Source organism: Phacochoerus africanus, chromosome 16 (genome assembly GCF_016906955.1).
Source record: "Phacochoerus africanus isolate WHEZ1 chromosome 16, ROS_Pafr_v1, whole genome shotgun sequence".
NCBI lineage: Eukaryota > Metazoa > Chordata > Mammalia > Artiodactyla > Suidae > Phacochoerus > Phacochoerus africanus.
Window position 1 is genome coordinate 23,128,302 of NC_062559.1, and position 18,952 is coordinate 23,147,253.

Consider the following 18,952-nt stretch of genomic DNA (forward strand, 5'->3'; position numbering starts at 1 on the left):
TGTGCTATTCCTGAGGAAATGATAGAAATAAAATCTCAAGGTCATTTTCTTGAACTCAAAAACTTCTTACAGAGAATAAATCTCTATTTTCTAGATTTCATTATCTTCTTTCAAAAATGATACTCATGTTTTTGCCTCTGCCAGTAATATATTTTCTAATTCCAGCTCCTGTGTACCCAGCAAGACACAATATTGAAGTAAGGATCACATGAACACTGAGGTCACAAACCTGGAATGAAATCTTCTTCCTAGCTTTATGACCAAGGATAACTTAATTTTTTTAACATTTTCTAGTTTTATTTTTCTAATCTGTAAAATAGAAATAATTTTTTAGTACATTGAGTTCATGTGAGAGATAAATAAGACAACTTAGGTAAAACATTTAGAATTGTTCCTGGCATATACTTTGGGCTTAGCAAATGCTTTTTAAAATATTATCACTTTTTATTTATTTTTTGGCCATGCCTATAGCATTTGGAAGTTCCTAAGTTAGGGATCAAACTTATGCCACAGCAGTGACCCATGCCACTGAAGTGACAACACAGGATCCTTAATTTGCCCTGCAAGAGAACTCCTTTTTAATCTTTAAATTAAGTAGTTCATAGGCGAGGTCCTATCATTTTGAGATTTAGTGAATACTTCTTTGTTAACTTGAAATGGACCATATCATCTTCTAATGGTTGTTTTTCCAGATGGAAGATGGCTAATCCCTTTAATCGGTGCTTATCATCCTTCTTGTGAACACAGCATCTGGTAGCTGCGGGCGTGATGAAATACTATGGAGGTAGAGGATTCAGAATCGTCCTAGTCTCTTAGTCTGAAAGTTCTCTCTCATATTGAAGTGAAGTCAGCTTTTTTATATCTTCCTTCTAATCTTCCTACTACTGCTCCCCATTCTGCATAGACTTTGTAATCATTCCTGTCATTGGACAAAGCTTATATTTAGAAACGGCCATTTGTTTCACGTAACACTTCTCTTTTCCATTTCAACACTGGTTCCTACAAGCTTTTCTGATAACTCTTTTCCCAAACATTTATTGTCCTGGTCACTCTCCTTTGTTGATAGTGTCCTTGGTGGTCTTGGAGAAGGATATGCTATTCTAGACATTGCAAAGAAATAAGTGATTCCTTCTTTTTGTGGACACTATATTTCCATCAATGCAGCATATGATTATATTCATTTTGGAAAAATCTCAGTATCCTATTGGATGTTGGGCTTGAACTCAATGACAATATTTGAGTTTTTATTGAAGTATAGTTGAGTTACAATATTATGTCAGTTTTAGGTGTACAGCAAAGTGATTCAGATATACATACATATTCAGATTCTTTATTTATTTATTTATTTATTTTTTTGCTTTTTAGGGCCACACATGCAGCATATGGAAGTTCCCAGGCTAGGGGTCGAATCAGAGCTGCAGCTCCTGGCCTACACCACAGCCACAGCAATGCAGGATTCTACCTGCGGCTGCAGCCTACACCACAGATCACAGCAATGCCAGATCCTTGACCCACTGAGCGAGACCAGGGATTGAAATGTGTTTTTTTTTTTTTTGGCGGGGGAGAGGAGGTCCAATTTAATTTCTCTGTATTTGTGGCTTTTATATACCCTACCGTTGCTTTCAAAAATAAGCGGAGTATGATTTGGGTCCTAATTGAAGAGACTGGAGTCAGGTAAACAAATGAGTTCCTTTCCTTTCATTTATTTCTCACCCATGTCTTCTGCATGAGATATTTTACCTGGGGGTGAAAGACCTATATTCTTCATTTTATTCATTTTCAACTTTAGTCTTTCTGACGTGGTCTGTTTTATGTGAATGTGTATATGAACTATGACTTAATTACTATGCTAGGCATTGGCTCTATAGCTGAGATATGTCTAGAGCTTGAAGTCTAAGGGAGAATACAGATATTAAAGACAGTGAGGCAGAGTTGGAGGGTTCTTTGAAGAAGGGGACAAGCAGGGGGAAAAAGGCCTTTCTAACACTGACATTTTACTGATCCCTAATGAAATAGCCTAATGACCCCAAATAGTTGCCCACCACACACAGGTTCCAATCAGTTTTTAGTACCTTTTTGTTGTATATAGTCTAGAGTCCCTGGTATTTGTGGGAAACTTTCAAAGACCTTATTCCCCAAAGCATCTCACTCCACAGCTTCTCTTGCTGGAATTTTCAGTATGTATGTTGTTTGCCCCAACTGATATCCTTTGCTTCAGGTCTTAGTAGCTCATTTATTTTCCTTTCATTGTTTTTGAGGAATCCTCTGCATAGTGCCTTCACTTACCTGAGAGAGTTCTTTTTTTTTTTTTCTTTATTACTCAAATGAATTTATCACATCTGTAGTTGTATAATGATCATAACAATCTGATTTCACAGGATTTCCATCCCACAGCCCAAGCACATCCCCCCACCCCCCAAACTGTCTCCTCCGGAGACCATAAGTTTTTCAGTGTCTGTTGAGTCAGCATCTGTTCTGCAAAGAAGTTCTGTCTGTCCTTTTTTCAGATTCCACATGTCAGTGAAAGCATTTGATGTTGGTGTCTCATTGTATGGCTGACTTCACTTAGCATGATAGTTTCTAGGTCCATCCATGTTGCTAAAAATGCTGGTATTTCGTTCTTTTTGATGGCTGAGTGATACTCCATTGTGTATATGTACCACTCTTCTGGATCCACTCCTCTGTCGATGGACATTTAGGTTGTTTCCATGTCTTGGCTATTGTAAATAGTGCTGCAGTGAACATTGGAGTACGTGTGTCTTTGCGAGTCGTGGTTTTCTCGGGATAGATGCCCAGGAGTGGGATTACTGGATCAAATGGAAGTTCTATGTTTAGTTTTCTGAGGAATCTCCATACTGTTTTCCACAGTGGTTGCCCCAATTTACAATCCCACCAACATTGTGCCAGGGTTCCTTTTTCTCCACACCCTCTCCAGCACTTATTGTTTGTAGACTTTTTGGTGATGGCCATTCTGGCTGGTGTAAGGTGGTACCTCATAGCGGTTTTGATTTGCATTTCTCTAATAATGAGTGATGTTGAACATCTTTTCATGTGTTTCTTGGCCATCTGTATGTCTTCTTTGGAGAATTGTCTGTTTAGATCTTCTGCCCATTTTTGGATGGGGTTGTTTGTTTTTTTGGTATGGAGCTGCAGAAGTTGCTTATAAATTTTGGAGATTAATCCCTTGTCAGTGGATTCACTTGCAAAGATTTTCTCCCATTCTGTCAGTTGTCTTTTTTAGGGTTTCCTTTGCTGTGCAGAAACTTTGAAGTTTGAGTAGGTCCCATTTGTTTATTTTTCTTTTCATTGCCAATACTCTGATAGGTGGATCTGAGAAGATGTTGCTGTCATTTATGTCAGAGAGTGTTTGGCCTATGTTTTCCTCTAGGAGTTTGATATTGTCTGGTCTTATATCTAGGTCTTTAATCCATTTGGAGTTTATTTTTGTGATTGGTGTTAGGGAGTGTTCTGATTTTATTCTTTTCCATGTGGCTGTCCAGTTTTCCCAGCACCACTTATACTACCCAAGGCAATCTACAGATTCAATGCAATCCCTATCAAATTACCAAGGACATTTTTCACAGAACTTGAACAAAATATTTTAAAGTTTGTTTGGAAGCACAAAAGACCCAGAATAGCCAAAGACATCCTGAAAAAGCAAAATGGAGCTGGAGGAATCAGGCTCCCGGACTTCAGACTATACTACAAAGCAACAGTTGTCAAAACTGCATGGTACTGGCACAAAGACAGACATATAGATCAGTGGAACAGGATAGAAAGCCCAGAATTAAATCCACGCACCTACAGCCAACTCGTCTATGACAAAGGAGGCAAGAATATACAAAGGATAAAGGACAGCTTGTTCAATAAGTGGTGCTGGGAAAACTGGACAGCCACATGGAAGAGAGAGTTCTGTTGTAGGTAAAATAGAGGCAAGCTCTTTGCTCTAGTCCATCAGGGAGCTCCCAGGGAGGTCAGAAGAGACAGACTCAATTTTTTGAGAACAAAATTCTCTCTGCCCCCTCCAGAACCAGAACGAATATTGGGAATGAGGGCTGCCACATTGCAGAGGGCACATGGGGCAAGGGGAAGTCAAAATACAATAAAAACCTCCCCCTGGGTTTCAGTCACTGCTTTCCTATTTAAGCATTCGTGTGGCTGCTATAAACCTCTGCCTGTGTATTATTCTAGAGTTCTGATTCTGCATGGGTTTTTTTGCCCGATTTTTTTGGTGTTTCTGGGGCGAGACAGACCTCTGGAAATCCCTGCTCTGCCATTTTCCCTGATGTTACTCTCTCAACTCACATGTTTTACTAAAAAGTCATGTCTGAGTGTTCTCCCATTTAAACACAAAAAACTTCTTTATTTTTATATCAGTACAGCATTCCATTGTGTAGTTCTACTCTAGGGATTTAAACATCTCCTATTGCTATATGTCTAGCTTGTTAGCAGCCTTTTGCTGTGACAAGTGGTATATAATGAATAGCCTTAAAACATGTTATTTCATATATCTGCTTGCAAATTTTATAATAAATTCTGAATGCATTAATGCACCAATGGATATGTGCATTTTTAATTTCAGAAATATTGCCAAATCATGTTATATATGGCTCTTACCAGTTTACACATTTACTGATAATATATACGAACTTATGGTTTATTGTAGGCTTTCCAACAAGTGCTTCATCAGACTTTTTCTTCTTTTTCAATTTGATGCAGTATAGCTTTTTTTTTGCATTTCTTCTGTTATTAATGAAGTTTAGTATCTTTCAGTAAGCTAGAGACCTACTTTTATTTTAACTTATGTGAATTCTCTGTTTATTTACTGCACATATTTTTACGGCCATTTTTCCCATTGGTTTGTGAGAACTTTTTGTATTGGGAGAGCACTCATAATATTTCTATACATATTATTGCTGTTTTCCATTTTTTCTTTTACTTTGTACTTATTGATTTTTCCAAGCAGACTGTATTAAATTGTATTGATCATTTTTAAATGTTTCCTGGGCTTGTTATAACAGTTAGAAAGGCCTTGAAAACAAGGGGATTACAAAAAAATTTCATGATTTCTTCTAGGTTTTTTAAGATTCACTTACTAAATATAAATATCTTCTTAGGCTATTTCTTACTATAGTATAGGAGGTTTGGATCCAACTTCAATTTTTCCAAATTGAGTATCATTGGAATCTAGTTGACTCAAAACCACTTACTGAGTAATTCATTCCTCCCTCCTCTCCTCATCCTATGCACTCATTTGAAGTCCCAAATTATAATACATGAAATTTCCATAATATTTGGATATATATTTATGTAAATTTTCTCTTAAGGGATTATGTTCTATCAGATCTGAAAACAGATTTTCTCCAATGTATTAACAGTGTATTGTGGGCCACCTTTTATCCTGTTCAACTTTCATTTTCTCATTAGTAATCTTTGCTAATCACCTTTTATGGCAGTCCCACCATTAGAATGTAGGTAACTGGTTCAGAAACTTTGAGGGCTGTCATTCTTCTTCAGGTGTTCATGATCTTTGCCAGGTAGCCTTGTAGGGTCCCTCCCACTCTGACTCAGGTTTGTGAGCCAAGTAAATACTTTTTTCTTAAGCCACTGGATTTTGGAGAGAATTAGTATCCAACATTTAGGGTGACTAACTCTTAAAAAAACAAATCTCTGTAAATTGAATTAAGTAAGAAATACAAGTCAGTTTTTTGGAGTCTTTTCCATCTTCAGAAACTAAATTCTTGCATGCTATCCTGGCTTACATAGGGGCTGGTTATAACTGAGGCACTCTGCAATAAATGATTTCGTGAAACAAATCCTTATCTTTTCTCTTGTATGTATCTCTCAGCTTGATTTAAAAATGTTTCTCTTGGCATAAGGAAATCTTTTCAAATGGGGTTAAAAATAAGCTGGATTACATTTGGAGAAATCTGGGTAAACTAAAGCTGTGAGATCTCAACAAATAATCACCAAAAGACTATAAAGAATAAGCCGGATGTCAAAACAATTATGTGGGCTTTGGCATCAACTGGATGATTTTTGTCTCCAAGAAAGAAGACTTTCTCATTTATAATATAAGTTAACTCTTCATTTCAAAAAATCTTTGATAATTAATGAAAATACCTAAATAACTTATAGGAATTTTGTGAATTAAAAAAATATCTTAAATGCTGTAGTTGAAACATGTCAAGCGTGAACTGGACCACAGTTTATAAAAATTTTTTTCTTTTTCTATTTTCTTCAGGGCTGTACCTGTGGCTTGTGGAAGTTCCCAGGCTAGGGGTCGAAACGGAGCTACAGCTGCTGACCTATACCACAGCCACAGCAATGCCAGATCCGAGCTGCATTTGGGACCTACATTGTAGCTTGTGGCATCATCGGATCCTTAACCCACTGAGTGAGGCCACGGATTGAACCTGCATCCTCAAGGATACTAGCTTACGAACCTGTAGGTCAGCTGAGGGTCTCTTCTGTTCTTGACCACTTGTCTAGGGTGGGCTGGGTTTGGGTTGATCTTGAATGGCCTTGACTGAGATAGCTCATCTCTTTTCCATGTGTTTCATCTTCCAGCAAACTAGTGATAGCATGTCCTTCTCATGGATGGCAGAAAACAGGAGAGAGCCCAGTTGTGCCAGTGATTTTCAAGCCTGTGTTTGTCTGAGCAGGTCACATCGCTGACCCCAGAGTCAGAGTGGGAGGGCCCTATAAAGTTACATGGCAAAGAGCATGAACACTGGAAGAAGTGCATTCTGCAATCTATTACTGTGATTATCCTAGGATTGTCGTCACTACTGCACAAATGTATACTATTTGCAGGTCTGCTGCTTCCAGAGAAGCCGAATTACTTCAAAGCTGTTAATACCTCATGGGGGAGTGCAGAATTAAAGCTGTACTGCCTTATGGTACCAGGTCCCATACACAGTGCACTCAAATACTCAAAGCTCGTGTTGTTGAACAATAATAGGAAAGATGTCATTTGGGAACATTATTCTGATATTAAGGTCTACTAAAACTTTAACAACAATGCGATTCAGATTTTTCTAGATTTATCTCTTAGGAGAAATAAAGGAAACTCAATTAAATGTTGAATTATTGCTCTCCAGCAACCTATTTGTGAAGGATAATGATCTCACCTAGAAGATAAAAGTTTTCATATGATTAGGTTCTTCAGTCCATGAAGCACTGTCAGACACCCGACAGTAACACGTAAAAGATCTTCCTTCACTTCTTTGGGCTAATTAAGAGGAATGGCATCTCTAAGGAGTCTTCATGCACAGATTCTCCACAAGTACCTTGCTCTGATCTTTTTAGTTACAAGTCGTGACACACAGCGGCTGGGTTTTGTTCAAGATCATGCAGTTTATTTTCAAAATGTAGTACGCATTTTTCTTGTTAAGCTCCTTTGCTAAGCAAGCAGCCTCACTATTCGGCTTGGAATTTGTACAACACAATTGCAGACTTTTAAAAATATTTCTGTTTTTTCTATCCTATGAAAAGTCAGTATGCAAAATTTTTTTAACAATGATTTACCTCTACACAGATTTTGTTGTGCTTCTCTCAATTTTATAGTCTTGTGATAATCACAGTGTTTTCATGACATTCTAAATTTTCTTCAGTTAAATCTGGTAACCTCACTGTAAATGAAAACATTGTGACATAGCTAATTAATAGTCATAACAGCTGAATTTTATGGGGCACTTAACTTGACTCCAGTGCAACAAAGCTAAACAGGAGTATTCTAATTGCCATGTTTATGCTTTGGGCAATCAGGTTTCTAAGAGATCACTGCTTATAGGTGAAAGAAGGGATTGCAGTCATCTTGGGAACCCCTTCCTATGCTGTGCCTCCAGGTGAAAAATCGGAAAGACCGTAGGACTCCTCTCCTTTGTGGTCCTTCTCTCAGATATCACAGAGGTCTTGCACGAATTTGTTTAATGTCTGAAAACAGTTTTATCAACTATTTCCAGTTTTCTATTTATTTATTACAAGAAAATACTTCTAGCATCAGTTACTTGGGCAAGATAGAAGCAGAATTCCTCTGGAATATTGTTTTTAGTTGGCCAGCTTTTCCAAGAAGAAATGAGATTGTAAAAGAATCAGAAAAGGCCAATCCATAGAATTTACCATAGCTTCTCATTTTGATTTTGTCTTTAAAAACTGTCTTTTGGAGGAACATCATCTAAATGCTCCATAGCCTTTGGGGCAATCAGGCTTATGGAATCTCTGTCCAGATCTTATACGGAGGATGATTGGGGGGCAGTCATTCTTTATCTGCCTATTAAAATACCTTCATCATGCTTCAGCAGTTTGGAATTTTGCTCTCTTCTTTGGTTTTGAATCTCAGGTCATCAAACTATACACCAATTCTTAGTAATCTTTCTCTGAGATGTGGGCAGATCTTGTTAATCTGTCAATTTAGATATTCCTTCATTTTAGGGAATTTCGTTAATATTATCTATTCAAATTCTTTTTCTGCTCAGTTGGTTGGATTCTCTCTGTAGGAGCTCCAGTTGTCTTTATGATGGTTCATTTTTGTCTTGCCTCAATATCTATTTTCTCTCAAATTGCTTTGATTGCTTAGTCTTTTGTCTGCATTCACTGTAATTATCTCAAGTCATTCTTCTATATTATTATCTCAATTTTAAAGCCTATCTATTCTGTACTTTGTTATTTCTATTTTTTTTTTTTTGCTTCTGTAACACTTTTATTTTGGCCCTCAACTCATTTTATTGGCTCTAATGTAATCTCTTCAGCTCAGTCTGTTCTTTCATCATCTTGAACCTGAGTTTTTATGTATTAATCCGTGTTTGCATTAATGTCTCCTTCACTGCAAAACACTAGTTGGAACATTTTCTCTGCTTTTGGCTGGCATTTTTTAACTGTTCTTTTTTTAAACATATACAGTTTTGGAAGGGTTGTTCAGTATGTTTACATGCATATGAGACCATTTCATCGACTCATACTGAATCTAGAGAGTTCGTTTCTCCTAATATATAGTGAATGACTTCTTGACTTCCCCCTCCACCTCCTACTGATGTGTGTTTCTAAACTGAGTCACCTTTTGGAACTCGGGTATTTTTATCTGTTTACTTTTCTCTTGACTGTTCAGGGGACATCAGCTAGAGTTCAGTGCAGTTTTTGTTGGAGAAAATCGTTCCTTTGAGAATTTTGTCACTCCTGTGCAAATGTGCAGATAGGACCAGGAATCCTGTGTCCACAGAGCTGGTGGTAGGAGTTAGGAGAAGGGAGTATATCTACCCCAGAATTGGGGATTTTTTTTTTTTTTTTAGTTTATGGAGAATGCTTGAATTTACGTGTTGTTCGTTAAGAACCATCTCCACTGGTTCACTCCGGTCCCACTTCACCAGGTTCTTTCATTCAAAATTTAAAAGGAAATCAACATTGATAGTACTTGTGAGATTTTTCAGTATTTAATCAGCTCCCAGTACCATTTATATAAGGTGGGGCTGTGGGTAAGGTCCACACTGCATTGTGCCCTTCCTTCCTTGCTTGTGGATTGATGGCTTCTTTTTTTTCCAGTTATTATTTTTTATTTAATTTTATTATATATTGAAGGAAGGAGAAATTTATCATTTTACCTGAAAGTCTGGTGATAATTTTTAATTAAGGGTTACATTTGGATTCTGTGGTAACAAAATGTCTATTTTTATTGTTAAACTGAAATATTTCCCATGATAATATAATTACATTTATGTTACTTTGTTGCCAAGGAGGTTAATACAATCACTCTCCTCAGCCTGACTTTTTTTTTTTTAATTGGTATAAGCATCTATTTCCAACTTGTATAACATGATTTCATGACTCTTATTATTTGTCAGTGGTTCTGTGTGCTTTTGCTTTTGACCGTAAGCCAACTCAGATTCTGTTTGGAATTTAGGTAATATATGCGATTTAAAAACAAAATCAGTTTCTTAGAAACAAGGCAATATACTTTAAATCCCTATTATAACAACAGCTTCTATGCCAACTGTCAAAAATATTTTCCCCCACCATCCTAAAGGGGCTCAAATTATTTTAATTTTTGGCTTTAAAATCCAAATGTGATTAAGTTAAAATTTAAAATATGCACATACTCTTAGTTTTTATTCAGCTAAGTGGTCATTATTTTATAGACTCTTTCAAACAGGAATGTAGCTGATACATGAAAACCAGTTAATGTGTATTTTAGGTTCATTTGATCTTGCCATCTTGCCCTTGGGCTTCATGGAGAGGCAGTATACAAAGTACCTCTATTAAAATCCATTAGAGGGATGTCATTGGAGATGAAATTCATTCTGTTAACCTGATTTGTTTTCATAAAAGTCCAAGGAAGAAATTCTGTCACAGTATCTAGAAAAAGTAGGAGTTCCCATTGTGGCTTAGTGGGTTAAGAACCTGACATAGTCTCTGCGAAGATGTAGGTTCGATTCCTGGCCTCATTCAGTGGGTTAAGGATCCAGTGTTGCCATGAGCTGTGGTGTAGGTCACAGACATGGCTCAGATCCCATGTTGCTGTGGCCAACAACTGTAGGTCCAATTCGGTCCCTATCCCGGGAACTTCCATATGGCCCTAAGAAGAAAAAAAGAAATTGTTGTTTTCTTCTAAAAATATTGAGAGATTCTGAATCTCCTTTCCCATAATGATTTGGGTGTTTTTTTTTTTATCACAAAGGTGAAAATCTAAAGTGTCACAGTTGTATGTGTAGATACTCAAAATGATCACTTGAACTGAGGAATTTTTGATAACTTGTGAAGTAATTGATTGAAATTTCAGTGATACAGATTTTCTCTTTCATGAACCAGACGTATTCTGTAGCATACCAGTGCTAAAGGAACTGAACTTCTCCATACTATTTAATTTTAACTTTTTACTCTACTTCAGTGGCTTTTACATTCTGAAAAACGTAGTGTGGGAAATCTGGCTGTGCAAGATCTGTCATGATTAGAACGCTGCCATTTTCCTTCACGCATAACTATGCTGATTCCATTTTCCTATTATTCTCTATTGACATTCGCATCATCCCCTGCTTGTTGAGAACTCGTAGTATATTTTATTTCAAAGGAGATAAAAACAAAAGGATTGTAATTGCTCATGTTGAGTTATGAGCAACTTTTTCTCTTCAGCAAAATGAGTGCTATTTTAGTACAGCCTCCAGTTCACTGAACACTTGGTAATTTCTTTTTCTTAATCTGTTCCTCACAATAAAAAAAAATACTCTCTTTAGTTCTGGGATAAATGTGATTTCTTTCCTTTTTGGTCTCCTCTATATTCAGAGCTAAATTATTGCTTTTTGAGGGACTTTGTTTTAGCAGTGTGTGTGTATGTTTGTATATGTGTGAGTGTGTGTTTTAGAAAAAGAGGAACGAAGAATTTGAACCAAAGTGTGATTGTTATATATGATTAACATTTCCAATAGTGTGAGAAATCAACATTTTAATAAGATTTGTATGTATGTGGTATATATACACAATGGAATACTACTCAGCCATAAAAAAGAACAAAATAATGCCATTTGCAGCAATATGGATGGAACTAGAGACTCTCATACTAAGTGAAGTAAGTCAGAAAGAAAGACAAATACCATATGATATCACTTATGTCTGGAATCTAATATATGGCACAAATGAACTATCTACAGAAAATAAACTCATGGACTTGGAGAATAGACTTGTGGCTGCCAAAGGGAAGGGGGCGGAAGTTGGATGGACTGGGAGTTTGGGGTTAGTAAATGGAAACTGTTCCATTTGGAGTGGATAAGCAATGAGATCCTTCTTTATAGCACAAGGAACTATATCTAGGCACTTGTGATTCGAACAAGATGAAAAATAATGCGAGAAAAAGAATTGTATGTGTGTGTGTGTATATATATGACTGGGTCACTTTGCTGTACAGCAGAAATTGACAGAACATTGTAAATCAACTACAATAGAAAAAATAAAAATCTTAAAAAAAATTAAAAGATTTGTTCTGGGAGTTCTCATCATGGCTCAGCAGTAACAAACCCAACTAGTATCCATGAGGACCTGGGTTAGATCCCTGGCTTCGTTCAGTGGGTTAAAGATCTGGCATTGCTGTGAGCTGTGGTGTAGGTCGCAGATGTGGCTCAGAACTGGCGTTGCTGTGGCTGTGCTGTAGGCCGAGCAGCTGCAGCTCTGATTCAACCCCTAACACTTCCATGTGCCAGAGGTGTGGCAAAAAAAAAAAAAAAAAAAAAGGAAAGAAAGAAAGAAGAGGAAAAAAAAAAAGATTTGTTCCATAATCTATATAATTACTATATAATGATATAATTACTGTATGATTCTACAACATTAAGTTGTTCTGCATCCTTGACAGTGTCAGTGCCTTCGAATTTCCTGGCATGGATACAGTGGGAATTCTTCTAGTTAACAATATTTTGCGCTAGGACTTAAAAACTATAGATCATATTAATTATTAATTTTCTTCTTTGCTTGTTACTAAAAGTATTATTTATTTGAAATAACAACACCATAAGATTGTTCAGATTAGTTCCCCAAAGAGAACTTTATTAAAAAATACCAAAAATAGTTTACCCTTTTAAGTTTTATAAGATTCTGGAAATGGAAACATTTGTTTAACATTTGGTTTGTATTGTTCCTTGAATAACATACATAAAACATAAATAAAAGTGAAGGAATTTCAATATCCTTGGACATTCTGCAGTTAAATACACTGGTTCTAATCTCAGCCTTCTTGTCTCTTAACGTTCATTCAAGGATTTGTGTTTTGCTTCTACTATGTTGTCAACATAGGAAGAAGTTTAGTGTGTTTGAAAGAGGGTCATATTGTGTTTCTGAGGTATAAACCAGTACTCTTAAAATTATGCCAATTGTTATCCCCAAATATTAATGCTTCCCTGGCCTAAAAATAAACTTTCAAAGATTATATTATCTTCTCTTTTTCTTTGGCACACAGATTCTTTAAAAAAAAAAAATTGCCTTTTTTTTTAACCAACTCTAATAAAATATCCATAAATAGAAGAAAAACATCTTATTTTGCCCATTTAAAAAAAAAAAAAAGAGAATAAGAAAACTTGCTAGCCCTCATTTTGTCTTTCTTTTTTTTTTTTTTTTTTTTTGGTCTTTTTGCCATTTCTTGGGCCGCTCCCGTGGCATATGGAGGTTCCCCGGCTAGGGGTCGAATCGGAGCCATAGCTACCCCGGCCTACGCCAGAGCCACAGCAACGCGGGATCCCAGCCGCGTCTGCAACCTACACCACGGCTCATGGCAATGCCGGATCCTTAACCCACTGAGCAAGGCCAGGGATTGAACCCGCAACCTCATAGTTCCTAGTTGGATTTGTTAACCACTGAGCCACGATGCGAACTCCTGTCTTTATCTTCCTTTATGTCAAAACCCTCAAGAAGTTTTTCTATTCAGTCTCTGATTTCTTTCCTTTTATCCTTTCTTGAACCATTCCTACTAGCTTTTATCTTCACCACTTCACTAAAACTACCCTCATCAAGGTCATCAGTGACCTCTACATAGTTAAATCCAGCACCATCCCTCAATCTTCAACTTGGTTAATTTAACCTATCAGCACCTTTTAACACAACTTATCCTTGTCTTCTTAAGATTTTTTTTTGGCTTCCAGGAGTTTTACTCCTTTCATTTCTTTTGCTTCTGCTCCTCGTTTTTCCAACCACTAAACAGTGGAATGATCGTTTTCAATCTTTGAACCTCTTCTTGTCGCTCTCCGGACATTTTCCTTTTACGACTTCATCTGGTCTCATTGACTTAAATTCCTCCTATAAGCCAGTGATGTCTAACTATATACAGTGTTTGAAACTCCTTGGAATGTCAGACTTACATAACCCATTGCCACTGTGTCAAACTCTTGTTTGGATTTCTAATAGGCAACTCACACATGATGTCTAAGCTTACCCTTCCTACAGTCTTCCTCATCTCGGTTAATCCTTGCAGTGGATGAAGCCAAAAAAAAAAAAAAAAAATTTTGAATGCTCTCATATTTCACACTCGTTCAAGAGTATATCCTCTAGAATCTATCTTCACTAGACACATCTAGTGCTACTGACATGACCCAAGCTGCCATCATCTTTCAGCGAGATCACTGTGTGGTAACCTTCCTGTGGTCTCGCTTTTTTCTTCCCCAGTCCCCTTATTTTCCACAATGCAGTTGGGGCCTTGTTAAAATATGAGTACAACCATGCCACACCTCTACTCAGAGCTCTCTGATGGCTTCTTTTTATGACCTCAAAGACCTAGGATATGGCTACCGTGATCTCTCTAACCTCCCTCAGGGAAATACCTTTCACTATCCTTCAGCTCCACTGGCATTTTGGATTTTCCTTCTATACTCCAGGTGTATCCCTGCCTCAGAGCCTTTGCACTTAATTTTCCCTTTGTCTGGAAAGCTTTTTTTCCCAGGTATCCACAAAGCTGGCTTTCTCAAGTCTTTATTTCGATGTCACATTTTCACTGATGCTTTCCCTGGATCTCTGTTTAAAATTGCACCACTGCATGCCTTATATCCCATTTTTCCGCTTCATTTCGCTTTGAAGCAGTCCTCATCATTTTACATACTATATATTTTTGAAATTTAATTTGCTTATTGTCTCTCAAAACAAGAATGTAAGTTTGAGTTTTAACTCTTTTGTTCAGAACTGTAAGAACAGAACCTAAAGCAATGTCTGAAATATGTGGGGTACACAGTGAATATTTGTAGAATTCATTAAGGAATGTAGCAAAACTGTTACTAACATGGTATACTTTTCAACTTCAGGGTGAATTATGTTATTTTGGATAGTAGACTTATTCTTCTAAAATATTTTGCATGTACTGCTATCATATAAAGATTTATTATGTTTTACTTCCATTACCTTACACAAAATAGACCCTCCACAAAGTTTTCTTGAATTAATAAAATCTTTGTGTGCATATAAATTGAAGTGAAGAGATATGCTAAGAGATAAGTTGAATGTAACAGTCGTCAGGCTAGGATTTAAAAATGTATCACATGAATAATGCTTCAATACTGAGTTGAATTAATAGGTAAGATAGTGTATACAAAATTTGTAGGATCCCTTCTAGAAGGCTATAAAATAGAATTGTTAATGAGCTTTGTTTGGAGACATCTGGGAAACTAAATTGTACCAAAATGACTTTCTGAGGATGATTTTCTTTGTAATGTCATGCTGCCTTGATTGAGACCATTTTCTAGGCAGACATCTATAAATCTAGACATACATTTTAGGTAACCTACTATTAGGAGAAATGCATTTTTATTCTCCAAGGGAATGATAAACTAAGGCCGAAAATATTCCCCTGTTGTGGGTCCTAAGCCAGGATTCTGCTTTCTCTAGGCCGTGTGGACGGCATCACTCTAGATTCATGATAAGAAGACCTGGCAAGGAGTCTAGAGGTCAGAGTTGTAGTCTCTGTTCCTTTTATCCCTCTCTTCTCTCACCCACCACTCTTTTGCTCAATATACAGTGTTTAACCATAACAATCTGTTAATGACATATTTGAATGTTGTGGGATAAAATGCATTCTGCATGTGAAAGCTTTTTAGGGTCTTACTAAGAAATGATAATATGACCATTTTCCAGAGGTATTGTTGAGAAGATTCTTAACTGTGTGAGAGGTTAGACAAGATGTCCTCCAAGTTTGATTTTAAGTCTCTAGATTTGATCACCTTTAAAAGTTATCTATTTATGTACCGTACTGTAATGTTTACGCAAGGCAGTGAAATTTCATTCCTGGGTCTTATTTATAATTTCTCTTAAATAGTCTGTAGTTGTAAAAACATACTTTACTCTATAAATTTTTCATGACTAAATAATAGAGTCTGGAAGCAATTGGCAGATAGTTTCTATAAGAAAAGAAAATGATAGCTTTAGAATATTTTTAATCTTAAGTGACACATTGCAGAAAATCATTAAAGACAGAAAACTGGCTCCAGTTGAAGAGTAATATAATATATTGGTTAGCCCAAGTTTGTCTTCTTCTAAGAGAGAAGGTGACAGAATATGAATTGTTCTCTGAAAATGTAGATTAAAAACTTAAGTATTTTGATGTGCACTACATCAGTAGTCTCATTAATTAAAATAGGCGTCTAGTATTTGTACTCTTGAAAAGAAAAATTAACATATCATGTAGTATTTTGGCCAGAATATGAGACATATAAAATAAAAGCACATATAAATCAGTCTATGAACTTTAAATAAATTTTGAACCAGAGTTGTTAAATTATTTGCAAATCTCATATAGCATTTATAAAAAACTTTGGACATCAAGAGAAAAAAAATGATGAACTGTAATTGATAAATTGCTAGAGGCCCAGTGTGGAAAAATCCGAGAGTTAAAAAACTCCAGGGGGAACCAGCCACTGGGGAGCCTCCACACTTTTGTGAGTTTTCTCTTCAGGAGCCTCACAGTGAATATTAGAAATACTCTCATACTTCTGCTCTCAGAAGAAACTTTTGTCAGAGGGTAACATTCTATGGTTTTATCAGAGCCTAACCTACCTGGAGGAAAAGAAATATCCAACTCCAGCTCCAGCTAGTCAATCTGTAAAGGAGGAAAAAATATGAGAAAAATTGATGAAATTCAGAGTCCAAGGGCACAGCTTAAAAAAAAGATGGAAACTTAATCACAGAATGATATAGAACACTTCATCTCCCAAAACTTACCACTATATTATAGAAGGCCTATTTACTACAGATTGCTTTACATAAACAGTACAAAATGTCCAGATTTTAACAAAAAATTACAAGACTTACTCAAAGACAAAAATCACAGTTTGAAGAGGCAGAACAAGCATCAGAACCAGAGTCTGATATGGCAGGAATACTGCAATTATCAGACCGGGAACTTTAAAAATTATGATTAATATGATAAGGACATTAACAGAAGAAGTAGACAACATGCAAGAACAAATGGATAATGTAAGTAGAGAGATGCAAATCCTAAGAAAGAATTTTTTTAAAAAAATACTAGAGATCACAAGTATTCACTGTAACAGAAATGAAAAATGCCTCTGTTGGGCTCATTGATAACACTAGCCATGGCAGAGGAGTGAATTTCTAAGCTTGAGGGTATCTCAATAGAAATCTCCAAAACTGAGGAGAAAAAAGACTGAAAACTCAAAATATAATATCCAAGAACTATGCAAAAGCTGTAACATATATAATGGGAATACCAGGAAAATAAAGAAAGGAACAGAACAAATATATGAAGCAGTCACAACTGAGAATCTCTTCAAAGCAATATCAGACACCAAACCAAAGGTTCAAGAAATTTAGAGAACAGCAAGAAGGATGAATGCCAAAAAAACTTTCAACTATATGTAGGCATATCAATTACAAATTACCATTCTGTATTTTTTTCAAGCTAGATTCCCTGATATAAAATTCAAGCAAGCACAGCAAAGGGAAAATGTCTCCATAACCTGTTCGCTTAAGGAAAAATGTGCAAATGTAATAATAACCATCAGGGAGGCTATTGGGGAAGAATGGATGAAACATAAAACACTTACTGTTCAAATTGATCCTTTCTTCATAGAAGTAATCCACAAAGGGCAATCTCGTTTCTCTCTTCTTTCATTTTAGTTTTCTGAGGGCTACTAGAAATGCTGCTACAGGAAACTCGACAGTTTTCTGCCAGCATGTTTGTCTGCCTTGTGTAGTAAAGTTTTCTCACATCGCCAAGGCCCTTTCTCCTCCCTAGTATTCTTTGGAACACTAAATTACTCCTACGTCATAGATCCCTTCATCAGCAACAAGACACAGAGAAGGACTCAAGGAAGTTGATTATTTTCATTTTTCTCCGTTGCCTTTGGGTAAAACTGTCTCAAGATTCTCATTGATGCAAAGACAATAGGACATAGCTCTGGCCTATACTGTGTGCCTACGTTTACATCTAGCTAAGAATAGTTGCTGCCCAATATTCAAACTACTTTCTAAGCAGCCTTAGATTGTAAATCTTTAAACACATTTTACTGAGTTATCCCCCCAATCCTTGGGAAAATTCATATTTATAAATTCATGCACAAATGATAAATGTGCCTAATGGTAGAATTAAAATCTATTTGATCCATTAAGCGTATTAGGTATTTTATAATTTTTTTTTGTTTTAAAATTGCTTTTTAAATTAACAAATCATTTCAAATGTATATATTAGTCCATACCTCATATGAATAGAAAATGACTTCAGTAATAGATACCTAGGCTTACACAGCTAGTCCCTTAGGAAAAAATAAAGCAAAATTCACTGCAAGGTTAAGTCACTGCAGTACATATTTTAATGTATATAACGGAAATGTATGGAGAAGGATTGAGGAGACGAAAAATAATTTTAGGCCACTTAAATAAATCTTTGGAGAGACATTATGGAGGTCAAAATCAGTCCATTAACCCACAAAAGCAAAGAGTCTATGTGGTAGGCAGAATTCTAAGATGGTCCCCAAGTTTCTCACCCTGTAGTATACTATATTCTTCTGCACTGTGTACTCCACTTCTCTTGGATGTGTCATGAATATGATGGAATAGTCACTCCTTGAATAGGTTATGCCACATGGTAAAAGTGAAAAATTTTTGAAGACATAATTAAGGCCCCAAATCAGTTGACTTTGAGGTCATAAAAAATAGATGATCTTAAGAAGGAAGAAATAACAAAGATCAGAATGAAAATGAATGAAATTGAGTTTAAAAGAAAAAAATAAAACTAAGACCTGGTGTTTTGAAGAGGTAAAGAAAACTGATAAACCTTTAGCTAGGCTAAGAATAAAAGGGAGAAGACTCAAATAAATAAAATAGGGAAGGAGATTAAGAGGTACCAACTTCTAGTTGCAAAATACATGAGTCAGGGTATAAAATGCACAATGTGGGGAATATAGTTAGAACTATGTAATATTTTGGGTGGTGGTATATTATAACTAGGCTCATCCTAGTGATCATTTTGAAATGTATAGAA